Here is a 20,508-nt window from a genome sequence, read left to right on the forward strand (position 1 = left end):
TCACCCTCACTGATGACTTGAGTAGATATGGGTATGTCTACTTAATGAAACACAAGTCTGAAACCTTTGAAAAGTTCAAGGAATTTCAGAGTGAGGTTGAAAATCAACGTGACAGGAAAATCAAGTTTCTACGATCAGATCGTGGAGGAGAATACTTGAGTCACGAGTTTGGCACACACTTAAGAAAATGTGGAATAGTTTCACAACTCACGCCGCCTGGAACACCTCAGCGTAACGGTGTGTCCGAACGTCGTAATCGCACTCTATTAGATATGGTGCGATCTATGATGTCTCTTGCCGATTTACCGCTATCTTTTTGGGGCTATGCTTTAGAGACTTACGCATTCACTTTAAATAGGGCTCCGTCGAAATCCGTTGAGACGACACCGTATGAATTATGGTTTGGGAAGAAACCTAAGCTGTCGTTTCTAAAAGTTTGGGGATGCGATGCTTATGTCAAGAAACTTCAACCTGAGAAGCTCGAACCCAAGTCGGAAAAATGCGTCTTCATAGGATACCCTAAAGAAACTATTGGGTACACCTTCTACCTCAGATCCGAAGGCAAGATCTTTGTTACCAAGAATGGGTCCTTTCTAGAGAAAGAGTTTCTCTCGAAAGAAGTAAGTGGGAGGAAAGTAGAGCTTGATGAAGTATTACCTCTTGAACCGGAAACTGGCGCAACTCAAGAAAATGTTCCTGAGGTGCCTGCACCGACTAGAGAGGAAGTTAATGATAATGATCAGGATACTTCTGATCAAGCTCCTACTGAAATTCGAAGGTCCACAAGGACACGTTCCGCACCAGAGTGGTACGGCAACCCTGTCTTGGAAATAATGTTGTTAGACAACGGTGAACCTTCGAACTATGAAGAAGCGATGGCGGGCCCGGATTCCGACAAATGGCTAGAAGCCATGAAATCTGAGATAGGATCCATGTATGAAAATGAAGTATGGACTTTGACTGACTTGCCCGTTGAACGGCGAGCCATAGAAAATAAATGGATCTTTAAGAAGAAGACAGACGCGGATGGTAATGTGACCATCTATAAAGCTCGACTTGTCACTAAGGGTTATCGAAAAGTTCAAGGGGTTGACTACGATGAGACTTTCTCACCGGTAGCGAAGCTAAAGTCCGTCCGAATCATGTTAGCAATTGCCGCATTCTACGATTATGAGATATGGCAAATGGACGTCAAAACGGCATTCCTTAATGGTTTCCTTAAGGAAGAATTGTATATGATGCAGCCGGAAGGTTTTGTCGATCCTAAGAATGCTAACAAGATGTGCAAGCTCCAACGCTCGATTTATGGGCTGGTGCAAGCATCTCAGAGTTGGAACATTCGCTTTGATGAGATGATCAAAGCGTTTGGGTTTACACAGACTTATGGAGAAGCCTATGTTTACAAGAAAGTGAGTGGGAGCTCTGTAGCATTTCTCATATTATATGTAGATGACATACTATTGATGGGAAATGATATAGAACTCTTGGACAGCAGAGTTTTTCAATGAAGGACCTTGGAGAAGCTGCTTATATATTAGGCATCAAGATCTATAGGGATAGATCGAGACGCCTCACAGGTCTTTCACAAAGCACATACCTTGATAAGATATTGAAGAAGTTCAATATGGATCAATCTAAGAAGGGGTTCTTGCCTGTGTTGCAAGGTATGAAATTGAGCTCAGCTTAATGTCCGACCACGGCAGAAGATATAGAAGAGATAAGCGTCATCCCCTATGCATCAGCCATAGGTTCTATTATGTATGCCATGCTGTGTACCAGACCTGATGTAAACCTTGCCGTAAGTTTGGTAGGTAGGTACCAAAGTAATCCCGGAAAGGAACACTGGACAGCGGTCAAGAATATCCTGAAGTACCTGAAAAGGACTAAGGAAATGTTTCTCGTTTATGGAGGTGACGAAGAGCTCGTCGTAAAGGGTTACGTCGACGCTAGCTTCGACACAGATCTGGATGACTCTAAGTCACAAACCGGATACGTGTATATTTTGAATGGTGGGGCAGTAAGCTGGTGCAGTTGCAAGCAGAGCGTCGTGGCGGGATCTACATGTGAAGCGGAGTACATGGCAGCCTCGGAGGCAGCACATGAAGCAATATGGGTGAAGGAGTTCATCACCGACCTAGGAGTCATACCCAATGCGTCGGGGCCAATCAAGCTCTTCTGTGACAACACTGGAGCTATTGCACTTGCCAAGGAGCCCAGGTTTCACAAGAAGACAAGGCACATCAAGCGTCGCTTCAACTCCATTCGTGAAAATGTTCAAAATGGAGACATAGAGATTTGTAAAGTACATACGGACCTGAATGTAGCAGATCCGTTGACTAAACCTCTCCCTAGGGCAAAACATGATCAACACCAGAATTCCATGGGTGTTCGATTCATCACAATGTAACTAGATGATTGACTCTAGTGCAAGTGGGAGACTGTTGGAAATATGCCCTAGAGGCAATAATAAAATGATTATTATATTTCCTTGTTCATGATAATTGTCTATTGTTCATGCTATAATTGTGTTATCCGGAAATCGTAATACATGTGTGAATACATAGACACCAACATGTCCCTAGTAAGCCTCTAGTTGACTAGCTCGTTGATCAATAGATAGTCATGGTTTCCTGACTATGGACATTGGATGTCATTGATAACGAGATCACATCATTAGGAGAATGATGTGATGGACAAGACCCAATCCTAAACATAGCACAAGATCGTATAGTTCGTTTGCTAGAGTTTTCCAATGTCAAAGTATCTTTTCCTTAGACCATGAGATCGTGTAACTCCCGGATACCGTAGGAGTGCTTTGGGTATACCAAACGTCACAACGTAACTGGGTGACTATAAAGGTAGACTATGGGTATCTCCGAAAGTGTCTGTTGGGTTGACATGGATCAAGACTGGGATTTGTCACTCCGTATGACGGAGAGGTATCACTGGGCCCACTCGGTAATGCATCATCATAATGAGCTCAAAGTGACCAAGTGTCTGGTCACGGGATCATGCATTACGGTACGAGTAAAGTGACTTGCCGGTAACGAGATTGAACGAGGTATTGGGATACCGACGATCGAATCTCGGGCAAGTAACATATCGATTGACAAAGGGAATTGCATACGGGGTTGATTGAATCCTTGACATCGTGGTTCATCCGATGAGATCATCGTGGAGCATGTGGGAGCCAACATGGGTATCCAGATCCCGCTGTTGGTTATTGACCGGAGAGTCGTCTCGGTCATGTCTGCTTGTCTCCCGAACCCGTAGGGTCTACACACTTAAGGTTCGGTGACGCTAGGGTTGTGAAGATATGTATATGCAGTAACCCGAATGTTGTTCGGATTCCTGGATGAGATCCCGGACGTCACGAGGAGTTCCGGAATGGTCCGGAGGTAAAGAATTATATATAGGAAGTGCTGTTTCGGCCATCGGGACAAGTTTCGGGGTCACCGGTATTGTACCGGGACCACCGGAAGGGTCCCGGGGGTCCACTGGGTGGGGCCACCTATCCCGGGGTGCCCCATGGGCTGAAGTGGGAGGGAACCCAGCCCTTAGTGGGCTGGGGCACCATCCCCCAAGGGCCCATGCGGCTAGGGTTGGGGGAAACCCTAAAAGGGGGCGCCCCCTTGCTTGGGGGGCAAGCCCCCCACCCTAGGCCGCCGCCCCCCTAGTAGATGCCATCTACTAGGGCCGGCGCCCCCCCTGGGACCCCTATATATAGTGGGGGAGAGGAGGGACTTGAGAACCCAGCCCCTGGCGCCTCCCTCTCTCCCCGTTACGTCTCTCTCTCGCAGTATAGGCGAAGCCCTGCTACTGTGACGCCCTGCATCCATCACCACGCCGTCGTGCTGCTGGATCTTCATCAACCTCTCCTTCCCCTTGCTGGATCAAGAAGGAGGAGACGTCTCCCGTCCCGTACGTGTGTTGAACGCGGAGGTGCCGTCCGTTCGGCGCTTGGTCATCGGTGATTTGGATCACGTCGTGTACGACTACATCATCACCGTTCTTTGAACGCTTCCGCACGCGATCTACAAAGGTATGTAGATGCATATGATGACTCGTTGCTAGATGAACTCCTAGATGATCTTGGTGAAACGAGTAGGAAAATTTTTGTTTTCTGCAACGTTCCCCAACACCTCAGCTTCCACGAACTTCAGCTTCAGGTCGTACCCACCCTCGAGATCCGCGTGAGCCTCGGCCACCCGGCAATCGACCTCCTCCTAGGCCCTGGCCTCGCGCGCACCAACGGCATCCTCCGCTTGGGCAACTTGACGCTCCCTCGTCTCCAGACGTTCGAGCTCAAGGCTACGCTCCACGGCTTCCAGCGCCAACGCCTCCTCGCGCTTCCGGATCTCTTCCTCTTCGGCGGGCGTCCCCCTCAATGACGCAAGGGCGGCTCTAAGCGCCTCCACTTTCTGATGCAAGGAGGCGCTCCAGGCTTGGAGCTCCCACGCGCGCTTCTCCGCGTCCTCACGACGGCGGTCAGCTTCTTGAGCCTCTTCCAGAGCTCGGGAGCAGGCCTCACGGGAGGCTGCGAGGGAAACCTCGGCCTTCGCATTATCAAGCTCGCGCTAGTGGCGCCCGAGGTTGATAGCCACCTTCAGCTTACGTCGCTCCTCCACCAGCCGAAGACCCTCGGCCACGAGGCGCACGTCCACATCCACGAACTCTTCACCAAGCCGGTTCATCGCGCCCATCGCCTCCTGAAAGAGCTCGTGGCGGACGACGCTCCTTTCTTGCGCCGACTTGAGCATGCTGCTGACTCCGTCCTCCGTCGCGGGGACCGCAGATGGGGCCCAAAGCGGCTCGCCCCCTCTCAGCAGGGGGCTGGGGGCTGGCGCCCACCCAGTTGCAGGCCAGGCCTCACGAGGAGCCCGAACGAGTGGAGGCCCGCTGCTTGAAGAGGAGCCCAAGACCGAAGCCATCCAGCCACCGTCCACGACCAGGGGAGGAACCCTTGGCACGCTTGCTGTATTCCAAGCAAGGCCGTGAAGGAGAGACGGCAAAGGCGCGAGCTCAAGACGCCTTGTCGACGGGCTGGCTTCCCCGGTTGACTCCACGTCGTGAGCAGCGCGCGGGCTTGCAGCGCTCAAGTCTAGCGGGAGAAACGAGGTGAGAGGAGGTTGCTTCTCAGGAGATTCCACGGCCTTGGCAGAAGGGATCCTTAAGAGACATCGTCAAGAAGGGAAGCAGCACACGGAGAATCATCAAGATAAGGTACTTACTCGTCAACGGCGATGTACTTTCTCTGTTTTAACGGCCCGAAGGTGCCGTTGCCGCGGCTTGGGGACCCCTTCCTCTTGCGGAGCTCTTCAAAGTCCACACAAAGCCGACCGAAGCGCTGGACATGGCAGCCAACACGAGGCGCAACCGGAGAAGCGCTCGAAGGGGCAGCCTCAGGAGCGCCAAGCTGAGGGGAGCTATCGGGCTCTGCCTCACAGCAACCTGCCGAGGCCTCAGGAGCCCCGGTATCGGGAGATGCGGGCTGCATCACCCCCTCAACCGCCGCCCTAGGGCAAGGATCACGAGTTCCCGAGGACGACGCCTCAGGAGCCATGGGCGGCATCAGCACCTCGGCACCTGCTCCATCGGCCTCCAGCGGTGCTCGCCCCCTGCATCCACCCTTGGGGCGAGCTTGACGCCAGCGGCAAGGAGGGGAACCACGTCGACGGGGTTCTCACGGGGCCCCACCAGACCGACTGGACGCAGCCCCCACTCATCGAAGGAGGGCATACGCTCCACAAATTCCACCTTGTTCGAGCAGCGGTACTGTAGGCAACTCTTCCTCGGCATGTCGTCTGGCGACGGGACACTCGTCAGGACCTCGAGCACCGTTCGCCGCGCCTCAAGGGGGAGCCCGGACTCCTGAAGTCTCACGCGGTCCTTGCTGCTGAGCAAGGCCCACATTGGCCGAGAATGGCGCTGAAGCGGAGCAACCCGGCGCCGGACGAACTCCTTCACCACCATAGGCGCAGTCATGCCAAGGTCTTTCAGCCCGTTCAGCCTGAGCCAAACAAGGGCAAGGCACGAATTGGTGAGCCTTTGATGGCACCAACCGGAGTTGGGAATGGCAAGCGCCGACGGAGAATGGAGCGGAGGGCTGAGAACTCAGACATCAACGAATACCCATCGTGTCCGAAACTCGCTCGTGGATGGTGGAAGCTCGAAGTCAATCCCTGCGCCTGCCGTTGCCGCCACGGCCTGAAAGCTCAGGCACCCGAGCTCTGTCGGGGATCAATCATGTGCAACGAGAAGAAGTGGCGGAGAAGGGCCACGGAAGGAGCAATGCCCACGTTGGCCTCGCAAACAAAAGCAAAGATGACAAGAAGGGTCACGGATTGGGGATCAAGGTGCAGCATGTGGATCTGATAATGGGCAAGCACTGCGTTGAAGAAGGCGGAGAAAGGAGGAACCAGGCCAACCCAAAGGGCGTCGATGAAGAATGGGACCTCGATGGCTGTCTGGTCGATACGAGCACGAGACGCAGGCCAAGCCACCGTCTGTCCCCACTCATGTCCATGACTTCTTGGTTGAGCACCAGCGACCTGCCAACGGCAGGCTCAGCGGTCGAGCGTAGCCCAGCGGAGGACAGGGAACTCTTCCCTTTTCTCCGACTGGTTCGGTGCCATGGCAATGGGAGGACTGAGCTCAGATCGGATCGGGGGAGAGGCCGAGCTTCGAGGAAGCGGAAGAATTGGAGAGTGTGCGGCAACAACGGGAGGGAAACCGTGTAGACCGCGGTGGCCGCCTAGCCAGGCGGGTATCAAGGCAGCGTGGGGAAGCGGAGACGCTCATGTCCAATCAACCGCCACGCGTCGACCAGGGCCGTAGGCTGTTGGGGCCCACGGCGCTCCGCACTTGCCCCTTGGCTTCGCCTCGAAGCCAAGCCCGAGCGCACCTTTGGCCCGAGGGCTACTGTCGGTGTTCTGGCAACGGGGGTCCCTAGACTTTCCTGCGTGCGGCCCACGGCGTGGCGCTGCAAGTGGGCCCGTACGACTCATCTTCACCAACAAGCATTCAAGACCCTCGCGAGGCGGATGGCACAAGACCTCCTCGGGAGCGGCCTCACCAGGCTAGCTCGCGAGGGGCAGAGAGATCAAGGCAAGGAAAACCTCGCGAGGTTCTAATGACGCGAGCCATGACGATCAAGACCAGGCGGGCGCCAGCGCACACAGTGTCCTTGTTTCCTCTTTGGTGCTAAGGAGGCAAGCGCAAGCGAAGAGCACCGAGGCGTCAAGCAAAGGTTTCCATATCGGTGCAACGAGACCAAGACCAGCAGGACGGCAAGACGGAGGTCACCATGGAGCCCAAGGCGGCGTCACCACCAGAGCCTTTGGCAGGCGAAGACTGCATTTGCCAGGATAACTTGTACTAGCTGTCCCCTTTCAAATTGGCCGTTGTTGGCTCCCTTCCCGCTCAATATTTGGGGAGAGGACCAGGACCTCTATAAATAGGATTAGCCACCACAGTAGGAGGGCACGGGCAGACAGAGCCTCAACCATCTCAACTTGGACTAGATCCAGCCCATCCTCACACCCACCAAGTGTTGGAAATATGCCCTAGAGGCAATAATAAAAGGATTATTATTATATTTCCTTGTTCATGATAATTGTCTTTTATTCATGCTATAATTGTGTTATCCGGAAATCGTAATACATGTGTGAATACATAGACACCAACATGTCCCTAGTAAGCCTCTAGTTGACTAGCTCATTGATCAATAGATAGTCATGGTTTCCTGACTATGGACATTGGATGTCATTGATAACGAGATCACATCATTAGGTGAATGATGTGATGGACAAGACCCAATCCTAAACTTAGCACAAGATCGTATAGTTCGTTTGCTAGAGTTTTTCCAATGTCAAGTATCTTTTCCTTAGACCATGAGATCGTGTAACTCCCAGATGCCGTAGGAGTTCTTTGGGTGTACCAAACATCACAACGTAACTGGGTGACTATAAAGGTATACTACGGGTATCTCCGAAAGTGTCTGTTGGGTTGACACGGATCAAGACTGGGATTTGTCACTCCGTATAACGGAGAGGTATCTCTGGGCCCACTCGGTAATGCATCATCATAATGAGCTCAAAGTGACCAAGTATCTGGTCACGGGATCATGCATTACGGTACGAGTAAAGTGACTTGCCGGTAACGAGATTGAACGAGGTATTGGGATACCGACGATCGAATCTCGGGCAAGTAACGTACCGATTGACAAAGGGAATTGTATACGGGGTTGCTTGAATCCTCGACATCGTGGTTCATCCGATGAGATCATCGAGGAGCATGTGGGAGCCAACATGGGTATCCAGATCCCGCTGTTGGTTATTGACCGGAGAGCCATCTCGGTCATGTCTACATGTCTCCCGAACCCGTAGGGTCTACACACTTAAGGTTCGGTGACGCTAGGGTTGTAGAGATATAATATGCAGTAACCCGAAAGTTGTTCGGAGTCCCGGATGAGATCCTGGACGTCACTAGGAGTTCCGGAATGGTCCGGAGCTGAAGAATTATATATAGGAAGTGCAGTTTCGGCCATCGGGAGAGTTTCGGGGGTCACCGGTATTGTATCGGGACCACCGGAAGGGTCCCGGGGGTCCACCGGGTGGGGCCACCCATCCCGGAGGGCCCCATGGGCCAAAGTGGGGAGGGGAATCAGCCCATAGTGGGCTGGTGCGCCCCCCTTGGCCCACCCCATGCGCCTAGGGTTGGGAACCCTAGGGTGGGGGGCGCCCCACTTGCCTTGGGGGCTACTCCACCCTTGGTCGCCGCCCCCCTAGGAGATCCCATCTCCTAGGGCCGGCGCCCCCCCTAGGGGAGCCTATATAAAGGGGGGGAGGGAGGGGCAGCCGCACCCTTGAGTCTTGGCGCCTCCCTCTCCCCTGCTACACCTCTCCCTCTTGTAGTAGAATGGCGAAGCCCTGCTGCGGTGACCCCTGCATCCACCACCACGCCGTCGTGCTGCTGGATCTTCATCAACCTCTCCTCCCCCCTTGCTGGATCAAGAAGGAGGAGACATCACGCTGACCGTACGTGTGTTGAACACGGAGGTGCCGTCCGTTCGGCGCTAGGATCTCCGGTGATTTGGATCACGTCGAGTACGACTTCCTCATCCCCGTTCTTTGAACGCTTCTGCGCATGATCTACAAAGGTATGTAGATGCAATCCGATCACTCGTTGCTAGATGAACTCATAGATGGATCTTGGTGAAACCGTAGGAAATTTTTTGTTTTCTGCTTCGTTCCCCAACAGTGGCATCATGAGCTAGGTCTATGCGTAGTTCTCTTTGCACGAGTAGAACACAATTTGTTGTGGGCGTAGATGTTGTCAACTTTCTTGCCGCTACTAGTCTTATTTTGCTTCAGCAGTATTGTGGGATGAAGCGGCCCGGACCAACCTTACACGTATGCTTACGCGAGACCGGTTCCACCGACTGACATGCACTAGTTGCATAAGGTGGCTGGCGGGTGTCTGTCTCTCCCACTTTAGTTGGAGCGGATTCGGTGAAAAGGGTCCTTATGAAGGGTAAATAGAAGTTGACAAATCATGTTGTGGCTTTCACGTAGGTAAGAAAACATTCTTGCTAGAACCCTATTGCAGCCACGTAAAACTTGCAACAACAATTAGAGGACGTCTAACTTGTTTTTGCAGCAAGTGTTTTGTGATGTGATATGGCCAAAGTTGTGATGAATGATGAATGATATATATGTGATGTATGAGATGTTCATGCTATTGTAATAGGAATCACGACTTGCATGTCGATGAGTATGACAACCGGCAGGAGCCATAGGAGTTGTCTTTATTTTTTCATGACCTGCGTGTCATTGAGAAATGCCATGTAAATTACTTTACTTTATTGCTAAACGTGTTAGACATAGTAGTAGAAGTAATAGTTGGCGAGCAACTTCATGGAGACACAATGATGAAGATCATGATGATGGAGATCATGGTGTCATGCCGGTGACAAGATGATCATGGAGCCCCAAGATGGAGATCAAAGGAGCTATGTGATATTGGCCATATCATGTCACTATTATTATTTGATTGCATGTGATGTTTATCATGTTTTTGCATCTTGTTTACTTAGAACGACGGTAGTAAATAAGAAGATCCCTCATAATAATTTCAAGAAAGTGTTCCCCCTAACTGTGCACCTTGCGACAGTTTGTTGTTTCGAAGCACCACGTGATGATCGGGTGTGATAGATTCTAACGTTCACATGCAACGGGTGTAAGACAGATTTACACATGCAAACACTTAGGTTGACTTGACGAGCCTAGCATGTACAGACATGGCCTCAGAACACAGAAGATCGAAAGGTCGAGCATGAGTCGTATAGAAGATACGATCAACATGAAAATGTTCACCGATGTTGGCTAGTCCGTCTCACGTGATGATCGGACACGGCCTAGTTAACTCGGATCATGTTATACTTAGATGACTGGAGGGATGTCTATCTGAGTGGGAGTTCATTGAATAATTTGATTTAGATGAACTTAATTATCATGAACTTAGTCTAAAATCTTTACAACATGTATTGTAGATCAAATGGCCAACGTTGTCCTCAACTTCAACGTGTTCCTAGAGAAAACCAAGCTGAAAGACGATGGCAGCAACTATACGGACTGGGTCCGGAACTTGAGGATCATCCTCATAGCTGCCAAGAAAGATTATGTCCTATAAGCACCGCTAGGTGACGCACCTGTTCTCCCTGCAGAACAAGACGTTATGAACGCTTGGCAGACACATACCGATGATTACTCCCTCGTTCAGTGCGGCATGCTTTACAGCTTAGAATCGGGGCTCCAAAAGCGTTTTGAGAGACACGGAGCATATGAGATGTTCGAAGAGCTGAAAATGGTTTTTCAAGCTCATGCCCGGGTCGAGAGATATGAAGTCTCCGACAAGTTCTTCAGCTGTAAGATGGAGGAAAACAGTTCTGTCAGTGAGCACATACTCACTATGTCTGGGTTACATAACCGCTTGACTCAGTTGGGAGTTAATCTCCCGGATGACGCGGTCATTGACAGAATCCTTCAGTCGCTTCCACCGAGCTACAAGAGCTTTGTGATGAACTTCAATATGCAGGGGATGGAAAAGACCATTCCTGAAGTATTTCCAATGCTGAAATCAGCAGAGGTAGAAGTCAAAAAGGAACATCAAGTGTTGATGGTGAATAAAACCACTAAGTTCAAGAAAGGCAAGGGTAAGAAAAACTTCAAGAAGGACGGCAAGGGAGTTGCCGCGCCCGGCAAGCAAGCTGCCGGGAAGAAGCCAAAGAATGGACCCAAGCCCGAGACTGAGTGCTTTTATTGCAAGGAAAGTGGTCACTGGAAGCGGAACTGCCCCAAATACTTAGCGGACAAGAAGGCCGGCAAAACGAAAGGTATATGTGATATACATGTAATTGATGTGTACCTTACCAGTACTCATAGTGGCTCCTGGGTATTTGATACTAGTGCAGTTGCTCACATTTGTAACTCAAAGCAGGAGCTGCGGAATATGCGGAGACTGGCGAAGGACGAGGTGACGATGCGCGTCGGGAATGGTTCCAAGGTCGATGTGATCGCCGTCGGCACGCTACCTCTACATTTACCTACAGGATTAGTTTTGAACCTCAATAATTTTTATTTGGTGCCAAGTTTGAGCATGAACATTGTTTCAGGATCTCGTTTAATACAAGATGGCTACTCATTTAAATCCAAGAATAATGGTTGTTCTATTTATATGAGAGATATGTTTTATGGTCATGCTCCGATGGTGAATGGTTTATTCTTAATGAATCTCGAGCGTAATGCTACACATATTCATAGTGTGAGTACCAAAAGATGTAAGGTTGATAATGATAGTCCCACATACTTGTGGCACTGCCGCCTTGGTCACATAGGTATCAAACGCATGAAGAAGCTCCATGCAGATGGACTTTTAGAGTCTCTTGATTACGGATCATTTGACACATGCGAACCATGCCTCATGGGTAAAATGACCAAAACTCCATTCTCAGGAACAATGGAGCGAGCAACCAACTTATTAGAAATCATACATACTGATGTGTGCGGTCCAATGAGTGCTGAGGCTCGCGGTGGTTATCGTTATGTTCTCACCCTCACTGATGACTTGAGTAGATATGTGTATGTCTACTTAATGAAACACAAGTCTGAGACCTTTGAAAGGTTCAAGGAATTTCAGAGTGAGGTTGAGAATCAACGTGACAGGAAAATCAAGTTCCTGCGATCAGATCGTGGAGGAGAATACTTGAGTCACGAATTTGGCACACACTTAAGAAAATGTGGAATAGTTTCACAACTCACGCCGCCTGGAACACCTCAGCGTAATGGTGTGTCCGAACGTCGTAATCGCACTCTATTAGATATGGTGCGATCTATGATGTCTCTTACCGATTTACCGCTATCTTTTTGGGGCTATGCTTTAGAGACTGCCGCATTCACTTTAAATAGGGCTCCATCAAAATCCGTTGAGATGACACCGTTTGAGTTATGGTTTGGGAAGAAACCTAAGCTGTCGTTTCTAAAAGTTTGGGGATGCAATGCTTATGTCAAGAAACTTCAACCTGAAAAGCTCGAACCCAAGTCGGAAAAATGCGTCTTCATAGGATACCCTAAAGAAACTATTGGGTATACCTTCTACCTCAGATCCGAAGGCAAGATCTTTGTTGCCAAGAATGGATCCTTTCTAGAGAAGGAGTTTCTCTCGAAAGAAGTAAGTGGGAGGAAAGTAGAACTTGATGAAGTATTACCTCTTGAACCGGAAAATGGCGCAACTCAAGAAAATGTTCCTGAGGTGCCTGCACCGACTAGAGAGGAAGTTAATGATGATGATCATGAAACTTCAGATCAAGTTGCTACTGAACATCGTAGGTCCATAAGGACACGTTCCGCACCAGAGTGGTACGGCAACCCTGTCTTGGAAATCATGTTGTTAGACAACGGTGAACCTTCGAACTATGAAGAAGCGATGGCGGGCCCGGATTCCGACAAATGGCAGGAAGCCATGAAATCCGAGATATGATCCATGTATGAAAACGAAGTATGGACTTTAACTGACTTGCCCGTTGAGCGGCGAGCCATAGAAAATAAATGGATCTTTAAGAAGAAGACAGACGCGGATGGTAATGTGACCATCTATAAAGCTCGGCTTGTCGCTAAGGGTTATCGACAAGTTCAAGGGGTTGACTACGATGAGACTTTCTCACCGGTAGCGAAGCTGAAGTCCGTCCGAATCATGTTAGCAATTGCCGCATTCTATGATTATGAGATATGGCAAATGGACGTCAAAACAACATTCCTTAATGGTTTCCTTAAGGAAGAATTGTATATGATGCAGCCGGAAGGTTTTGTCGATCCTAAGAATGCTGACAAGGTGTGCAAGCTCCAACGCTAGATTTATGGGCTGGTGCAAGCATCTCGAAGTTGGAACATTCGCTTTGATGAGATGATCAAAGCGTTTGGGGTTTATGCAGACTTATGGAGAAGCTTGCGTTTACAAGAAAGTGAGTGGGAGCTCTGTAGCATTTCTCATATTATATGTAGATGACATACTTTTGATGGGAAATGATATAGAGCTTTTGGACAGCATTAAGGCCTACTTGAATAAGAGTTTTTCAATGAAGGACCTTGGAGAAGCTGCTTATATATTAGGCATCAAGATCTATAGAGATAGATCAAGATGCCTCATAGGTCTTTCACAAAGCACATACCTTGATAAGATATTGAAGAAGTTCAATATGGATCAGTCTAAGAAGGGGTTCTTACCTGTGTTGCAAGGTGTGAAATTGAGCTCAGCTCAATGTCCGACCACGGCAGAAGATATAGAAGAGATGAGTGTCATCCCCTATGCCTCAGCCATAGGTTCTATTATGTATGCCATGCTGTGTACCAGACCTGATGTAAACCTTGCCGTAAGTTTGGTAGGTAGGTACCAAAGTAATCCCGGCAAGGAACACTGGACAACGGTCAAGAATGTCCCGAAGTACCTGAAAAGGACTAAGGAAATGTTTCTCGTTTATGGAGGTGACGAAGAGCTCGTCGTAAAGGGTTACGTCGACGCTAGCTTCGACACAGATCTGGATGACTCTAAGTCACAAACCGGATACGTGTATATTTTGAATGGTGGGGCAGTAAGCTGGTGCAGTTGCAAGCAGAGCGTCGTGGCGGGATCTACATGTGAAGCGGAGTACATGGCAGCCTCGGAGGTAGCACATGAAGCAATATGGGTGAAGGAGTTCATCACCGACCTAGGAGTCATACCCAATGCGTCGGGGCCAATCAAGCTCTTCTGTGACAACACTGGAGCTATTGCACTTGCCAAGGAGCCCAGGTTTCACAAGAAGACAAGGCACATCAAGCGTCGCTTCAACTCCATTCGTGAAAATGTTCAAAATGGAGACATAGAGATTTGTAAAGTACATACGGACCTGAATGTAGCAGATCCGTTGACTAAACCTCTCCCTAGGGCAAAACATGATCAACACCAGAATTCCATGGGTGTTCGATTCATCACAATGTAACTAGATGATTGACTCTAGTGCAAGTGGGAGACTGTTGGAAATATGCCCTAGAGGCAATAATAAAATGATTATTATATTTCCTTGTTCATGATAATTGTCTATTGTTCATGCTATAATTGTGTTATCCGGAAATCGTAATACATGTGTGAATACATAGACACCAACATGTCCCTAGTAAGCCTCTAGTTGACTAGCTCGTTGATCAATAGATAGTCATGGTTTCCTGACTATGGACATTGGATGTCATTGATAACGAGATCACATCATTAGGAGAATGATGTGATGGACAAGACCCAATCCTAAACATAGCACAAGATCGTATAGTTCGTTTGCTAGAGTTTTCCAATGTCAAAGTATCTTTTCCTTAGACCATGAGATCGTGTAACTCCCGGATACCGTAGGAGTGCTTTGGGTATACCAAACGTCACAACGTAACTGGGTGACTATAAAGGTAGACTACGGGTATCTCCGAAAGTGTCTGTTGGATTGACATGGATCAAGACTGGGATTTGTCACTCCGTATGACGGAGAGGTATCACTGGGCCCACTCGGTAATGCATCATCATAATGAGCTCAAAGTGACCAAGTGTCTGGTCACGGGATCATGCATTACGGTACGAGTAAAGTGACTTGCCAGTAACGAGATTGAACGAGGTATTGGGATACCGACGATCGAATCTCGGGCAAGTAAGGTACCGATTGACAAAGGGAATTGTATACGGGGTTGCTTGAATCCTCGACATCGTGGTTCATCCGATGAGATCATCGAGGAGCATGTGGGAGCCAACATGGGTATCCAGATCCCGTTGTTGGTTATTGACCGGAGAGCCATCTCGGTCATGTCTACATGTCTCCCGAACCCGTAGGGTCTACACACTTAAGGTTCGGTGACGCTAGGGTTGTAAAGATATAATATGCAGTAACCCGAAAGTTGTTCGGAGTCCCGTATGAGATCCCGGATGTCACGAGGAGTTCCGGAATGGTCTGGAGGTGAAGAATTATATATAGGAAGTGCAGTTTCGGCCATCGGAAGAGTTTCGGGGGTCACCGGTATTGTACCGGGACCACCGGAAGGGTCCCGGGGGTCCACCGGGTGGGGCCACCCATCCCGGAGGGCCCCATGGGCCAAAGTGGGGAGGGGAACCAGCCCATAGTGGGCTGGTGCGCCCCCCTTGGCCCACCCCATGCGCCTAGGGTTGGGAACCCTAGGGTGGGGGGGCGCCCCACTTGCCTTGGGGGCTACTCCACCCTTGGCCGCTGCCCCCCCTAGGAGATCCCATCTCCTAGGGACGACGCCCCCCTAGGGGAGCCTATATAAAGGGGGGAGGGAGGGGCAGCCGCACCCTTGAGTCTTGGCGCCTCCCTCTCCCCTGCTACACCTCTCCCTCTCGTAATAGAACGACGAAGCCCTGCTGCGGTGACCCCTGCATCCACCACCACGCCGTCGTGCTGCTGGATCTTCATAAATCCCTCCTCCCCCTTGCTGGATCAAGAAGGAGGAGACGTCACGCTGACCGTACGTGTGTTGAACACGGAGGTGTCGTCCGTTCGGCGCTAGGATCTCCGGTGATTTGGATCACGTCGAGTACGACTTCCTCATCCCCGTTCTTTGAACGCTTCCGCGCGTGATCTACAGAGGTATGTAGATGCAATCCGATCACTCGTTGCTAGATGAACTCATAGATGGATCTTGGTGAAACCGTAGGAAAATTTTTGTTTTCTACTTCGTTCCCCAACACCAAGCACAAGAACACCTCACCTCAGGAGGTTGTTCTTTTCCTTATATTATTCATCCTCAGCACAAGAGGCAATCCACCACACCACACTGGAGTAGGGTATTACACCACAACGGTGGCCCGAACCAGTATAAATCTTGTGTTTCTTGTGTTGCGAGTTCGTCGAGCTTGCCTTTGAGATCGTGGCGAGGTTAAGGGCGTGAGTTGGTAGAGAAAGATCTTTGTGCGCACCCAAGTGTTCGAACCTTGAGGGTTTTGCCAGAACCCGAGATTCGACATGCCCGCCATTGGTAGCCATTTCTGCAGTAGTGATGGCGTGTTCGGTTGACATACTAAACTTGCCACACTTTCCCACCACAAGTTAGACAAGTTTAACCGAGCTAGCCCGTTGGACCCCACATGTCATTGACTTAGGAAAGTGTGGCTCTGATGTTTTATTTTTATTTTACAAAAAAACTTAGATCTACTACAAAAGTTCATCAGAAGTATAAAGCACCCCAAACATAGTAGAAGAACACATCAAAGTTCCTTAGCCAATATTGTAGCAGACTTTACTCTTTGGACGAATATTCAGGTGGGAACGCGTCCGAAAGTGCAAGTAAACTATACGAAGTGCCATTGCTTTGTCCGTATGAACCATGCATACATTTTCAGTTTCCACAAGTAGGTAGGGAAGTTTAGAGCAGAGAGCGCGTCCGAACCGTGGGAGCGCGTAGAGCATTTATGACGCGGCCTCCACCCTCACACGAGCCTGACTTTTTTCACGACGCTGGTTAGTGGATTAATTAACGCGGACGGCCGCCTGATCATGATCCTGGTCCTGGTCCTCCCTTTGATGTCAATGCATAGCTGCGAACAAGTACGGGTGGACACCCCGAAATGCTCCAGAGCTTACACGTAATATAGTAAAATAACGCCAGAAAGGGCTAATCCTGGTCATCCTTTCAACAGCTCAAGCTAAGTTTTTTTTAAAATACGCCAATGGCAACCGTATTTTTATAGAAGGCAAAAGTTTATATACAAAAGCCCGAACGAGATGCGAACAAGTCGTCGGGGAACACACACCACTCCTAAACCCTAGAGTTCGTAGACTACTCTCTCGTAAAAGGATCTAAAGCTCTGACACCCCCGAGACCGGCCTTCTTCCAATCCTCAAATCTCATCTTGAATTTCATCTCTAAGCTGCAGGGGTGATCTATGTCTCGACCTATTGTTGAAGACTCGTGCATTGCGTTGCTTCCAAAGTGCCCACGTGATTGAGTCCACGCTTCTCTTGGTCCTCCATGTGAATCGTCTCTTTTGGTCAAGCCACCATTGCAAGAACGTAACGTTTGCGTCTGGCGTGTGTATGGTGATGCTCCATGAACTGAAACAGGAGTGCCACACCTCACGAGCATAGACACACTGTGTGAGGATGTGGTCCGCATTGTCCTCCTCCTGAAGGAAAGTGTAGCAAGGGGATGGGGCATCTTGAAGGCCATGCCGAGCGCGACGGTCGGAAGTCCACAACCGGTACTGACAGGCCAACCACATGAAGAGCTTGCATTTGAGCGGTGCCCAGCTTCGCCAAATGCAGCCGGCCGTCGGGGAATGGGTGTATCTGATGCAAGGTCTCTTGTAAGTGGAGTTGGCTGTGTATTTGCGTGATGCATCGCAGGGCCATGAACGAGAGCTCACCATGGACATCGTTCACCCAGGCGTTGTCGAGGAGCGCTTCACACACCGTTCTCCTGTTTTTATCTCTTGTGCTGACTAGTTGAAGGAGCATCGGGGCAATGTCCTTCACCGCAACTCCGTGGATCCAACGATCTTTCCAAAAGAGGACTTTCGATCCCTCTCCAACGGTGATCTTGACCAGGCTATCAAAGACTGCGCGCGCTTGCTCATCAACCATCAGATGAAGGCCTTGCCATGGCATGTTCGGGTCCGTTCTCCTAAGCCATTCCCAATGCACACGGAGTGCTAGTGCTTGCACTGCCAAATTCTTCACTCCCAGACCACCAAAGCTCATCGGCCTACATACCGTCTCCCAAGCGACGAGGCATTGCCTTCCATGACTCTTATCCTTACCAGCCCAAAAGAAGGATCACATCCATTTGTTAATGTCCTCCAAAACCCAAGCGGGGAGTCAAGCACCAGGAGCTGATGAACCGGTCTGGCTGCGATCACCGTCTTGACGAGAATAAGCCTGCCCGACCTTTGAATGAAGCCATGCTGCCAGACTGGGATAAAATGCTCTATTATTATGGGACAGAGGGAGTAGTAATTAGCTTGAATCAATTAGAGTATCAACAGTTGGGAGAGACATTCTGCACAAAGCGTTTGTAAGGATATCTCTAATATCATGATTGATAAATATATTGAAAATTTCTCTCGAAAAAAGGTATCTCTAATATCCATCAAAACATACAACCTAAATGTCTAAAGACACATCTAGATATATCCACGAACAACAGATGACGGTGGCCATCCAACACTATACAGTAAATTTTTGTCTTTTTATCCTGTATTCGAAACACTTAAAATAAGTAAGATAACCTTCGTCATATTAATACTGAGCAAATATTCCAATGCAACAATAATTCAAACTTGGAATTTTGCAATAAAATAGTTAAAATTTGAACTCGACTTGTTCGAACATATTTTTTAGTCCCTTCCTCGAATCGTCCACAAATGCTCAATCAGATCATTCTGAAGTTACTCGTGAGTTGCTTGATTATGAATCTTGATGCATTTAGATAAATTTCTCGAACGTCGCTGAATTCTACTCGGGAAGTTTGATAGGATCACCCATTTGCTCAAATTTCAAACCATGGCATACTCCTCACCCTCATTCTCCACAATCATGCTGTGCATGATCACACAAGTTGTCATCACCTCCCATAATGTCTCTGAATCCCATGTGTTTGTAAGTCCCCGGACAACTGCAAAACAGATTTGGAGCACTCTAAGTGCCCTCTCGACATCCTTTCTCGCTCCTTCTTGTCCATTGCTTGCTAGTGCATGGAATTTGGGGGTTCGGCCATACCTGGCCACCTTCTTGCTTCCGATAGTACCATGAGTCATGCGGTGTCTTGGTTCTTACAAGTACTCTGCTCCAAACACCTTGACCACCGCAGTAGCAAACCACCATGGCTTCGGGACATGCGGTTTCAGACATCCAGAGGTATTCATCCCACGAATCGACGATCGTGCCTTAGGCAAGCATCCTCAAGGCAGCCGTTACCTTCTAGTAACCAAAAAAAAATACAATTTTTCCAATGACATGCTTCTTCAGGATAAAAAAAAGTCATCATATGCCGAACACCATTGTAGAGGCGATTGAACACAGTTCGGCTCATCCAGAACCAACAACAGAAAAAGGACTCGAATTGCGCATCGGGGACAAAGTAGTCAACCATCAACATCATATGCTCATGCGCCAACTTTCGATTCAACACTCAATGCCCCTTGATTGATCCCTTGAAATTGAGAACACGCTCCTCCACACGTTGGGCATCATAGGTAACTGTGTGCTTCATCGTCGTTTCATCCTCATGTTCATCCTCCTCTGAAGATGATGAATCCATGAACTTGGCGTAGAAGTATTCCGAGGCCAAATTCATAGTGTTTGCTTCAAAGTAAACAGCAAAAAAGTCAATAAATTTGGCTATGGCATTTGGCAGTGTCGAGCGTGGTTTGCGACATGGTCGGCAATGTGCAAGTGCGGAGGTACCTGCGCGACGGCCGGACCAAGGGTGGAAGGGAGGTGTAGGCAACTCGGCTTGCACCCGGGTGGAGAGACGGAGGTCCAGTAAGGCCTTGGTGGCGGAGGGGTAGTACAGCGGTGACGGCTGTCTCGGATCACGCCGGTATACAACAAGGACGGAGGAATGGAGTGAGAAAAGCGGGACTCCGGGTGAGTTTTTTGTGCGGGCGGGGGTGTCGGAGTCCGACGTGCCGCAAACCTCCTCAAGATTTGTTTCTAGCGTTCAAATTTGCTTCTAGTAATTCGCAAGAATTCAAACATACATACGGGCGTTGAAGGGCTTAAAGTGTCCGGACATTTATGGGTGGTTTGATGCACGTGGTTAGATGCCCTGGTCTGTACCACTCCCAGGATCCAAGTAGCACTTGGCAGTGGGAAAGTCGCCTTCTGAATTCTTCAGGGAGAGGGGGGAGCGCTCGCAGGCAGGACCAGGTCCCCTATTCTTCGCTTTCAACGCCAGTGCACCTACCGAATGAATTCACTCGTTG

Source organism: Triticum urartu, chromosome 3A (genome assembly GCF_056163025.1).
Source record: "Triticum urartu cultivar PI428250 chromosome 3A, HENAU_Tu73, whole genome shotgun sequence".
NCBI classification, from domain to species: Eukaryota; Viridiplantae; Streptophyta; class Magnoliopsida; order Poales; family Poaceae; genus Triticum; species Triticum urartu.